The sequence below is a fragment of the Crassostrea angulata genome, chromosome 2, assembly GCF_025612915.1.
Source record: "Crassostrea angulata isolate pt1a10 chromosome 2, ASM2561291v2, whole genome shotgun sequence".
Taxonomy (NCBI): Eukaryota; Metazoa; Mollusca; class Bivalvia; order Ostreida; family Ostreidae; genus Magallana; species Magallana angulata.
The window spans coordinates 59,584,605-59,597,818 of NC_069112.1; the positions used below are offsets into that span (position 1 = coordinate 59,584,605).

The 13,214-nt window shown below is 33.4% G+C and overlaps 1 long non-coding RNA gene across 1 annotated transcript; it reads right to left on the reverse strand.

Moving 5' to 3' along the window:
• Positions 1-2,001: 2,001 nt before the first annotated feature.
• On the reverse strand, positions 2,002-6,289 carry LOC128173349 (uncharacterized). The gene is made up of 3 exons (XR_008242476.1): positions 5,198-6,289; positions 4,708-4,807; positions 2,002-4,311 (listed from the first exon to the last, which is right to left on the reverse strand). It is a non-coding gene; the product is annotated as an uncharacterized LOC128173349 (long non-coding RNA).
• Between the last annotated feature and the right edge of the window lie 6,925 nt (positions 6,290-13,214).

Here is a 13,214-nt window from a genome sequence, read left to right on the forward strand (position 1 = left end):
TTGTTTACATTCACGAATTCAAAGTGAAAATAGTTGGTTTAAAGTCACTTTTGGATGAGATATACATATCGCTCTGTGCAGGAAGTTTTGTTTCTAAAAGATCAAACATTTGTGCATCGTCAACATTCGATATTGATACCAAAGATCTGTTTTGCAGGCAGTTATTTTTCATTAACAAATTGAGTATGTAGGACTAACTGTCGCATGTGTCTCGGTGCAAGTGTATTCATTCGCTGAAACCCAGACAATGTTTAAAAAAAATATGAACTTTATCAACAGCAACAATTTTTTTTTTGCCAACTTGTTATATTGACGTACAGTTCTACTCCAAATGGAGTATGCCATCTTTAATTTTTTAAATACATAAGAAAACTTTGCACTCATTACCGCGGATTATTGATAGCATGCGTTGTTCGGCTCATGAAAGCTTCCGGTGTCGCACGATCCCTAGATGGCTTTTAAGCTTTGCTTTACGCCATAATAAAAACACTGAGTCTGCGTCATCTGTTTCATATTTATATATATTACTGGAAATGGAAGTTGGTGCTAACTTAACAACTTTATGATAAACGCGATGCCTTTGGTTTTAATTGCAACTTTCCTTACTTTTGTAGCAATATACCGTCATCACTTGTTTAAGGTGTTTTTGTCTCTCAATTAATTCGATATGCAAGTGCATGCTCTTTGTATGAACAGTTTGTAAGGCGAGACACGCCTCTGACAAACAAGTTGAAAAAAACAGGATTATCAACAGTCTCGTTTGAAGTAATATATTCGTAAGTTCATAAAACAGGAGTGTCAACAGTCACATATTCGTACGTTCTATGGTCGATAAAACGACCTTTCACCAAATACATTCTTCCACAGGTTCGATTGCTGACTGACGTTTTTCATACTAATTGTTAGACAATAATTAATTAACTAAAGTACCGATCATATCCAACCTAACACCAGAGTAAACTCAAACTAAACCCCGGGTTTACTTTTGAGGTTTACTTGGGGTTTAATCCGGTTGTTTTTTTTAAATTGGGTCCACTCGGGATTTACTTTTGGTTTATTTTAAAATTGCTTTTGAGGTCAACTGTGCGCGATGAATTGTGAAGCAGACCCGTCTTTATTTTACCATCACACTGCCTGTACTTCCTGCCCCTTGTATACTCCAAATACAGATAACGTTTGCTTGCAGGGGTGTACCTCTGACCGGGACTACCCTATATATCCACTCGGAGTTTAATTTGGGTTCACTTTAGTAAATCCGAAGTAAACCCGGGGTTAAGTTGGGGTTTATTTTTTTAAGGTTGGGTCTGATCGGTAGTGTAATTGTATACGGACATAACTGGTTTTTTGGCCTTGATTACGACAAAGAGCACACAACGGTGCGAATAGTCAGCAGAGGATGCTCACTTCTCTTAGCACCTGATCTTACGATTTTATGGATTTTTGAGATGGTTGAAAGTTTGTTATTCTCATTTTTCATTCACCAATTTTCTATAGATACCTGTAATATTAAAGTGCAAAGCGAGTTTCAGGTCAGGCATTTAGAACACAGCATGTTCAAAATGCACATTCATTGCAAGCACATTTGACATATTTATGACGGTACTGACGGACCGTACATTTCAGTTATAGTCCAAAAAAACACAATAGTATCATGAATTATAACTAAAAAATGCACATTAAGGGAAGAAAAAGAAAATGTTCGTTACGACAGTAAATAATTTGACAGGAAAAACAATTTATCACGACTCGATACAATATGCAGTGATCGGTAAATAACACATCAATATGACATTACGAATAATCATATAAACAAGACAAAAGTAGTAAGTTAAGTAAATACTTTACAATTTGGCAAACCAAAGAAGTGCATCACTAAAAAAAACTTGGTCAGTAGCGTGTAGCGGACAAAATGGTGCAAAAATCGCGCACAACAGACGAGTAAAGGTGCAAATCTATATATCCTTCACTGGATGAAATATCTGGTTTCAGCACTGCGGAAACCCTTTGGAGACTCTGCGGAAACTTAAGGTTACTTTAAGTTTCCGACAGGTTTCAGCACGGAAACTTCAAGTTTCATTAAGTTTCCGCAGTGCTGAAACTTAGGCTGTCCATGAATCCAAATGGTTTCCGCAACGGAAACTTACTGAAACTTGAAGTTTCTGCATAGTTTCAATCTCCATATACGTTTGGGATACATATTGTTTACAAATGGTTTCCGCGACGGAAACTTACTGAAACTTGAAGTTTCTGCATAGTTTCAACCTCCATATACAATTGGGAAACATATTGTTTACAAAGGGTTTCCGCAACTGAAACTTACTGAAACTTTTTATATTTTTGCTTTCACAAAAGCTGAGCAAGGTTTCTACTTTATGTAAAAACAAAACAATTTCGAACAGTTCCAAATTTATTTTGTTCAAAAATCTGAAATTGTTTCCAATAATAAATAAAATACAGCCAAGATACAATAATGGAGAAACATCCATATGGCAATTCCCTTATTAGGGACTTTTATTTAAAAATGATAAAATTGCACAAGAAAAAAAAACTCCCATAGAAATCTTTACATTTGTATTTTTTTTCATCTCGATTAAATGCCTATAAAATCTCCCTTTAAAAATGCAACAAAGATCTTACTTTTTTTAAAATATGAATGCAATTTACAAAATAACTGCACATACATGAATAAACAAAGAAAACTTCACTGTTACATGAATATGATACACTTGTCTCAATTTGTTTTGAACTACAATGAATATGTACACCATAAAATAGTTTTGAAAAGTCTAAAGTATCCATCTTTAAAAAAAAAAATACACTACAAGATAGTAGTTGACTATAGAGGTATGACCCAGATTTGATTTGAATATGCCAATAAATTCCAAAATGAGGTCAAAGTGACCCACTTACAAGTTGGGATAAACCTTTTCTTTGTTAGTAATATAATCTAATGTTTTACAATAGAGCAGGATTTGATATCATTTTTTTGATGATCCATTAAGTCCAAAGTGAACTTTTCATTTCCACCCATGATGTACCAACTGATCAGATTTTAATATCATAAGCCTGTCAGTATTTAATAGATGACCCAGAGAGAGATATGAAAAGCTTGTTGGCCAATAAAAAGCTAACAATGGAGCAGTCTGTCAAATCATGTGCAAAAATATGATGTACACATTTAATTAATTATGCTGATTGCAACACACTTCATTCCTGATGAATATTCTTCTTTACACACGGTTTACCTTCCTACATTTCACTACTTTACCTACATTAATATTTTTAAATCCAAGACATGAAGTAAAATATACATTGTTTATATATGACAAGTATTACTAGTCTACATGTACATGTACTTGCTTTTTGTAACATGAATGTATAACATACGAAGTATCACAAAGATCATTCACCTTACAATTCTCATCAATACCAGCATTTTACTTATGATATAAAAGCTAATTCCAATTATATATTAGTTACATAACACAGATTGAAATAAAACCCACATGGAAACAACTTTCCATTCAAGTAATTTTGTTATATAAAAATTGTAATACATGGGGTATATGTTGTCTTTATATATTTTCATATACGACATAATTGAATATTGTTTGGTGTATTTTATCATTTCTATGACCCATGCATTCATCTCCTAATGCAGTGTTTTTACATTTAAGATTGGTTTCTTAATTTTTCATATATTGCTGCAAATAAAAACTAAGTTATCAATAAATTTTTAAACACAGAAAATGGAAAAAAAGTAGTTAACACTTATCAACTTGGAGGTGTGAGGATATATGTTACATGGAGTCTAATATTTTATGCAATATTTGCAAATATAACAAATTATTTAAGAAAATGAAAGTTAATATCTGCAAGGTCTAATCAATCATTTAATAAGTCAAAACCATGCGATTTTCTAAGATTCTAGCTTACAGACAGACATTGTCATATACTGGTATTTGATCATATAAAAAAGGTACTTTTATAGTTTATAGGTTTTTTGAAATGAGAATACTTTACAGTTAAAAAGTCTTGTTCTGCAGAGGTTTAGTCGGGTCGTAGAGATGTGTCCATTCGAATCAATAAGGAGTGTCCTTGGCTGTTGTTGATGTAACCCGAGTCGTAGTTTATGGAAATAGGCCTTTTTGGGGGACTTTCGAGCATTGTCCAGACCGGTGAAGCACTCATATGATCACATCATGGCTACAGCAGACTTAGTAGTTCTGGACAGTGGTAGCATTAAAATTCTTCTTCTTGCGATGAACTTGTTCCTTTCACTGGGCTGTACTTTATGTCTGTTCTATTTATCTTAAACATGAATTATAAAATTTCATTTAGATTTTTAAACAATAAACATAAGTCATTCAGCCTAACATGTAATAAAAGCATTCTGAATAAAATTCTGAATACAAAAGCTACTATGCAGTTGCCAATTGCTGTTTAAACTATGTCATATAATGACTACAGTAGTATCTGGTCTAAAATGTATCATTTTATGTTTGAAGCTATGTTATTTTCATTTTGATTCAATTATTGTTTGTTGAACAATGGAAAAACTTATCAACAATAAGTGTGTCCCCCCCCCCCCATCAACCTCCTTTTCAAGAACTTAGACCTGGATTTCCCAAAAATTACTACAGTAAATTATAAACATCCAACACATGTATAAGTTAATGGTGAAAATAATCAATTTCAAAGCAATACCTTGCGTTCACATCGTCCAGCTGGTCAAAAAATTCACCCGAATCACCGAACAGAGGATGCAACTAATCACCGGAAACATTGACTTTGTATGCTGTCAATGCTGAAAAAGAAAAACGTGATAGATTTCATTTTCCGGATTTAATTAATAAATTTTTTTCGTTACATTTAGAGTTTGTAAATTGTAAAATGTGCGAAAGATTCGTTGTTTGTCTTGTTTACCAACCAAGCATTCATATATTAGGGGCGTTTATATAAATATATGTGTATACCCTGGATAATCTTGATTATCATGCGTATAAAGTTGGTTAATGGTTAACTTGGTCAAAACCAATATTTAAAAGAGATACGGTAATAAAAATTAAAACGCCGAACCAAGTTTGAAAAAATGACGCCATCTTGATTTGATGGCGCGAGATCTCGTTTACAAATGAGAGATAAATTAGAGCCTTGAAAATGTTACTGGGAGTATCTATATTGTGAATAAAGTTACCTTGACATGAGTTCTTCCTTTCTGCATTATCTCCTTGTTGTAGAGGCTATTAATGCTTCCCAATTCTCCATTTTACATCAGCACCTTCTTGTCCATTTTAACCTTCGCTCGGAATCATAAAGTGCGCCAATACTGACCAATCAGAACCCGCTAAATCTTGGAAAAGTGCATCTTGGGATAGTTTAAAATGAATAATGTTTAATCAAAATTATCATTTTTTACCGAATAGTATACTTTTTGCATGTATATTTATTTTAAATAAGAACTGTCGGAGTCAGTATTTCCTGGTTAAATACGACAAAGTATTGGCGTGTGTTTGTTGCAATTGTATTTGTAACACGTGATTAACCAAAAAAAATGGCCGACCGTTTGTTTACAAATGTCTAATGAAATTAAACAAGTTTTAATGAGACATATGTATCAGATTTTGTCTTTAACTATATTACATTTACATGTACTGATGATTTTGCCAAACTAAATATGATAGAGCCATATATAGTTTACTGACAAGTTAGTCTTGACTTGTCCAATTTTCACCGCGATTCTAAGCACGGTCATATTCTTATTCAAAATATAGAGGTGTGAAAATATTATGTTCATCACAGAGCAGGTTCTGCATGAACACACAGAAATCACAAATATAATTAGATGCCGATCAATTAACGGGGTCCGGTTAACAGCGTTCACCCGTATGGTGAATTTACAACTACGATGAATTGATGGCAATTATTTTACAGTTACACATGTGCACTGATTGGTCATGCGATGAGCAATACGTTAAGAATACTTATGAAATTAAAATACAAACGCGTTAAACAAGCCGGGAAGTAAGACGTACACGTCGGACTGATCATATATAAACAAAATATAATTTTAATTATTTGGTATACTTTCTACATCAAATGTATACGAATGTATAATCAAATTTTAAAAATGGGATTAAAATCACGTGCACCACATGGCTAGTGCTGGATTTTAAACTGATTTTGTAATATAACGTATAACTTCAGTAAAATTATAAATAATGCTTATTATATCTTATAACAGAAACATGTGCTTGTTTCATAAACATGTAACAATATCTGTGTTTACAGTACAGAAAGTAAATACAAAGTATAGAAATGCTCAAATCGCATAGGCGTCGAACCGAGGGGGGGGGGGGGGGGGGGGGGGCTAGGGGAGGGGGGGGGGGTTGTGCAAAGTTAGACTTAACCAATAGGCATATAGCCCCCCCCCCCCCACACTTTTTCTCACCGGAAATGTAATTGTTCCGAAATTTACCTTGAAAGATTGAGAAGTTGGAGTAATAGGCATACTAGCCCCCCCCCCCCCCCCCCACACACACACACACACACACGGATTAGGAATTTCATGATCTTTGGAAAAAAAAATTTGGGCAGGGAAATTTATATTTATTTTCGGAAGTATATAGTATAGGTATACCCCCCCCCCCCCCCCCCCCCCCGGGACTAGGATTTTCATGATTTTGGGAATTAGGGTTTTTTAGGGTTTTTCCTCAATATTTCTGAGGATTAGTCCAGCCCCCCCCCCCCCACTTTCAATTTGCTTCCGACGCCAGTGAATCATGATACAGTCATACATGCAGTAAAGTCTGAAATGCATGTAAATAATTAAACAATTATTATATTAGACTCAAACTCCAAGTGGGTTTTACTTGTTATTATCAACTGTAGAATTTTAAAAAAAATTTCCTGTGTACATGTGTTGGCGTGGTATTAAAAAAGAAATGAATTAGCTCTAAACTTCAGGTTGTACGAATATTTGGTACGATTTGTAAAAATTTACAACGACTTTACCTTAATTTGTTTGCTTAATTAGTTACTGTACCTCAAGGTTCATTCAAATGATAACTAAATGATTTAAGAAGGAGTCTTACAAAATAGGTATATTAATTTATTTTACTAAATAATTATAATTTACTTATCAGTTTTACTAACTCATGTACTCACAAATTGAAAAAAAATTCCCGCCGGGCTCCAGTTATAAACTCACGCTTTGTACTGTATATATGTTATGTAACAGTCTTTTGTTCACTCCTGACAGAAAAAACCCTGCAATCCACACAGAATATACAGGAAAATCACAGAGGAGGTCACCTGGACAAAGAATGTATACACATGTATACACGTGCCCGAGTACCTAAGATTAATAATTTCATCATATGCATTAAACAAGATCAGACATCAGTTTTTCTTTTCAAATTCAATTAATTACTTAGTAAGGTTCTCAATCGCCTTATTTGCCACATTTGAAGATAGTTACATGTATACATATAGTTTCAGTCACGCTGAAACCTTACTATACATTTTAGTATGTACGGATTCATTATCATTAGGCTAGAATTAAACTTAAACCTGTTGAAAATAAATGATATCACTATTAAACTCAAATCAATTTTAGTAATAGTTTAAGCAATGCGTAAATCATTTGGAATCTTAACTTAAAGTTTCAGCATACTGAAACCTAGCGGAAATGTTCTGAAACTGATTGATATTTCCATAATAATTCACACAACTTTTCACATGATTCAAATTTAGTTTCTGCATTGCGGAAACCATCAGGAATCTTAACTTAAAGTTTCAGCATACTGAAACCTAGCGGAAATGTTCTGAAACTGATTGGTATTTCCATAATAATTTACACAACTATTCACACGATTCAAATTTAGTTTCCGCATTGCGGAAACCATCAGGAATATTAGACTAAAGTTTCTGCTGACTGAAACCTAACGGATACTTGCTGAATCGATATAATGGTTTCCGCATTGCGGAAACTATACATGAAACTTCAACTTCAAGTTTCAGCAAGGTTTCCATATAGTTTCAGTTTTGCTGAAACTTGATTTTTCATCCAGTGCTTCGATGATAGTAAATTCAATAAAAATAAATCAATATTACTCATAGTAGACATAAAATTTCGGATAAGCTTCTCAGTCGAATAATTCGTGAAGACATTCTACAATGCTCCTTTAAGTTTTGGATGAAAAAAAAATCTCAGTTTTTTTTTTATAAATTGAGAGTTGCTTTACTTGAAGGATAGTTTTGTTTTTACTTAAATTAAATGTATGAAAAGTATTTAAAGTAAAGTAAATTTTAAAGTATGCTTTACGTTCCTTAGCAGATTTATCAATCTATAACTAAGGCAAATTCAATTTCATTCTAGATTTGTGAAAATTTGCATTTTAACAATAGTAATAAACAAATTTTGAATCAAATACGAACGTCCACGTACATGTATATTTTAATAATCTTCGATCCATCAATGCACTTAGCACATTTGAATACTGTTTTTCTTTTTTTTGTTTCAGGATTCTGAGGACAGAGAAATATACAGAAAACTGCGTGACCAATTTAAAAACACTAAGATAGTGGAAAAATTCCGCTATCTTCGTGCAGAATTGGATCGGATGAAGGAGGAAGACGAGGAATATCCATACATTCAGATCGAAATACGCATTCCTGATGTTCTGAAGGAACCGGTTTTTATTGGAAAAGAAAGTGGAAACTGTCTACAGATGATTATCTCAAAAAAGAAGGATATTGAATTAACATGGAAGAAAAAGTCAATATGGTTATGGTTCTTATCATGTAAATGTGATTTTTATGTAAAGAGCGTGACCGATTTAGCATCTGCGGTCCTTGACGAGATTTGTTTAATCGTCGAAGAGTTAGGGTTGCCTCATTTGGGACGCTCAAGTTAATCCTGAGCATATTCAGTTATGCACGGCACTGAGTTAAAACGTGTCCATTCAATAAAACTGAGGTGTTTTGGTTTTGTTTTGTTTTTTTTGTTTTAGCGGGAATATATTTGTAAACACCGGCGCGACAGTTAAACAGATTGACTCTATCAGGAAAAAGCGCCAGTAAGAATTAATGGCCTTGTAAATACAATTAACAGTAAATTAAAAGATTAAAAAAAATGTTTTATATAAATATCTCTAGGCAGCAAGGGCGAAATACCACCTTTGAATGACATTTAATCTAGTATTTAAACTTATTAAACCACCTTTAGGCATCTCTTTACACTGCCTTATAAGCAATGTTGATCAATCTGAACAGTTTCATGCAAAATACATTAAATTGAATGCACAAATACTTTCCCATTGGATAGAGAAAAACTTTATTGGGTTTGGTAGTTTGAATTTGCAAAGGGTCCAGGCCTCTCTCTCTCTCTCTCTCTCTCTCTCTCTCTCTTTCTTTCTCTCTCTCTGCAATAATAATCTTTAAATTATATAGAAATTAGTTACAATACATATGAGTTTTATTTTCAAATTAATTTATTATGATTTTACAAAGCTAATTTTTTTTAGGTCAGGGCTGAAATTTTCCGACTCAGTGTGGCTAGTTTCCTTGAAAACGGCTTTCAACACCAGCTCCGTTATTCAAGATGTTTATTAAACTATTGCGCAGTCGCATCTCATCTTGAAATATTAACTACTTTTGAAGAAACATGCATTGGAATGTTCTTTACGGTGAAAAAAAGAAAAAGAAAGTATTTTCAACGTTAGTACTGCTTGGCAATTTAATTATGTTAAAGCTTCGAATTTAGGACCTTGTAATTGCATCATTAAAGACTTTGCAATTAATACCACGCGTGCGTTACTAACTCTCAAGAAAGTTTCCGATTTTTCATTGTAAATAAAAACACTGCGTTAGTTTAGTTTAATAATTTCAAACGTATTTTACATTAAACAGAGAGTAACAAAAAGTAACAGCAAATACTATTAATACTACAGTATTTTAAATCGTGATCCGTCTTTCAATGAATTATTAACGATGATTACTTTCATATGTCTAGCGTTGAAGACTACAGGGGATATGTTCATGGGAAGAAGCCCTCTTCCAAAGAAAGTAAAACTAATCAAAGCACAGAAGTACTGACGGGAGTTGACGAAAGTTGATTTTATCGATTATCATTTATTTTGAAATCAACTTATCTTGCGTGGCAATTAGTTTCTAGGCTGTATTTAAATTAATACGCACTTTTTTATAATATGAATTTTAATTAGACTTTTCAGACAAGAATTTAGAGAAACCCCATATGAATCATGTTGTGTAATATTTTGAGATAGATTTCAAACTATGTATTAATAATCGTAACAATTCTAAAAATTGTATGAATCCAAGCACTCTCGATATTGAACTCCAGTCTCGTTCAACCAGACGCTCAGCTGTCTCCGTTTATCTCCGACAAGCAAGAGAGCCTCTCTGTCTGTCGGAAATTTACGGAGACAGCCGAGCTTTTGATTGAACGAGCACAGGGCGAAAAAACAATCTTAAAGCAAGTCCTTAAAGGTGGTTTAAAGGATATACAATCTTTAAGCCACCTTTAAGTCACCTTTAAGCTGAGCTTATAGGTCCTTAATGTCAAAACTTCTTTAAGTCACCTTTAAGCCATCTTTAAGCTACCTTTAAGCATCTTTAAGTGGCATTTACGCTCCCTTTAAGTTGTCTTTAAAACATCTTTAAGTTCCCTTTAAGTCAAGTTTGATCAAACTAAACATATGTTAAATGCAAAAGCTCTTTTCTAGGGAGGGGAGGGGGTGATCCGAGTGATGATATAATTTCCAAGGAAGGGGGGGGGTGTTCCATGCGGTTTTTATTGTCGCTTCATTAAACGCATATCGCTATCGTCAACAACGCTCCGATGGACACAGATTGCCGTTATAAAATTCTTTATAATTTTTTGTTTGATTCAAAATTATTGTAGGGGGGAGCGGAGTCTCCGTATCTAAATTTGTGAATGAAATTATATTTAAGTATGTTTGTTTCCTATTATAAATAAATCGGTAAAATCTCTCTCTCTCTCTCTCTCTCTCTCTCTCTCTCTCTCTCTCTCTTAGTTCATCCGGTTATTAAACAAAATAAAGATAATGAACCAAAAACTGCATGATTTAATTTAATAATCGGTTGAAGGTATGTATTTTTTTTCAATTTTTATTATTTCTAGGTCTAATTCTATATCTGCTAGATACATGTTAAAGATGAAAAGACTCTCAACTGCCTTTATTAAATCGGGCAGGATATTACTGCTTTGTTTGTCTAGACATAGTTTTGTTCGTTTGTGTATATCTAATTAGAGTCTATTGTTTGTCCAAGTTAAGAAAACCCCTGGAACTAACACAGAATATACAAGATATACACAACAGTTTTGTCGTGTGCCCAGGTGCACGTTTGTGTATATCTAATTAGAGTCTATTGTTTGTCCAAGTTAAGAAAACCCCTGGAACTAACACAGAATATACAAGATATACACAACAGTTGTGTCGTGTGCCCAGGTGCACGTTTGTGTATATCTAATTAGAGTCTATTGTTTGTCCAAGTTAAGAAAACCCCTGGAACTAACACAGAATATACAAGATATACACATGTGCCCAGGTGCAAGTCAGGGTTTCTAAAGGCGTTGAAATCTTAGTATGTACATGTATAAGATAATTCTAGTGAATAAAGTTTATTTACATTTGTAATTCATTTTCAAAGTATTATTTTCTAACTCTGGGTTTTAAAAATGTTATGTCCACAAATTAAAGATACATGTATGTAAGAGCAAAATCTAGAGGCTAATTAATTTCTGTACATGAACTGGTGATCATAAATAGGGGTAAATTGTTTAAATATATGTATAAGAGTAAATATGTCACATATCCGGCCTGGTACATCATACAATTTTATGTACAAGTATATGTATACATCATTTGCAATTGCCACATGCAGTAAATACGTCACCCGTAATTAGTAATATTGTTTGTTATAGAATTGAGAGTCTACAAATCATGTATACAATTATAAAAATGTTTAAACATACTGGAACGGCGCCGTGGTCATGAAAACCGGGAAAAATGCGTATAACTAATATCCAATAGTTTCAATGCATTTAATAAAAGAACTGATTTCATCTTCTTCCTTGCATTTCATTTAGCTATGAATTATATGAACGTTTATCTACTCGCTTTAAATTTATTTATTGAGTAAGTCTAACGGTTTCCATTAAGGTATAATACTTTTTTTTTCACTGAAGACCAAGTTCCGTTTTTCATTCTTAATATATGCATGCATGTAATTTATAAATTAGATATGATTGATTGTTACAATTTGAATGGAAGTCAAAATTTTTTTAAGTAAAAAATACACATTGAATACATTGGTTCAATATCCACTGATATATAGGATATAAAAACCTCCTTAAAAATGTAAGTTGTTGTGGCGCAGAGGAAGTGAGATACTTCTAGAAAATGGAACTCAAGTGTTGACAAGAAACCGAGTCCAGGGACGAAACAAAATACAGGATAAGTGGAATTCCTCTCCGTTTGTGGTTGTGAAATGCCTAGACGCTGAGAGACACATCTACTTATTTGAACCTCTTGGCAAGTATGGGTTGAAAATAGGACGAATGTACAACTGCTTTGTGTCAGAGAGCAAAGTGACAGTTCTGACGAAGATGATCTTCCATCCGCTCTTGGTTACAATGGATACCGCGAACTAAGAAGGTCCACCCGTTCTACCCTAGGGAAACATACCAATGTACATCAGTGAAATATGTCAGATCTATCCTGTAACCTAGTTGTGTTTTACATGCATGTATATATGAATAGGTGTACTGACATCTCTAGTTTATGGATGACTGTTTTTGCTGTACTTTGCACTTTAAGTATTTTCTGCTGCACAATATTTTTTTACAAGATTTTCTTGGTGCTTTAAGTTTTTTTCACTGTAACAAAGGCTCTACACTCTATCTAGTCAAGGGATGTTGATTTTGACTTTGATGAGGCTCATTTTGTGTAACATAGTTGATTATTACATTTTTGCTACAGTTACGAGGACGTTACCTGTTTTGCAGGGGAGTATGTGAGCGAGTCACTTATTTTTATAATATTGGAATGTATTCGGATTTCTTCCTATTTCTGTAGCTCCGGTTTTGTTTTCTATTATACGCCGGAAAAAGCGGTAAAAAAGAAAGCTGGTACAACTATTGTTCTTCAACATATATATTTGCTGAA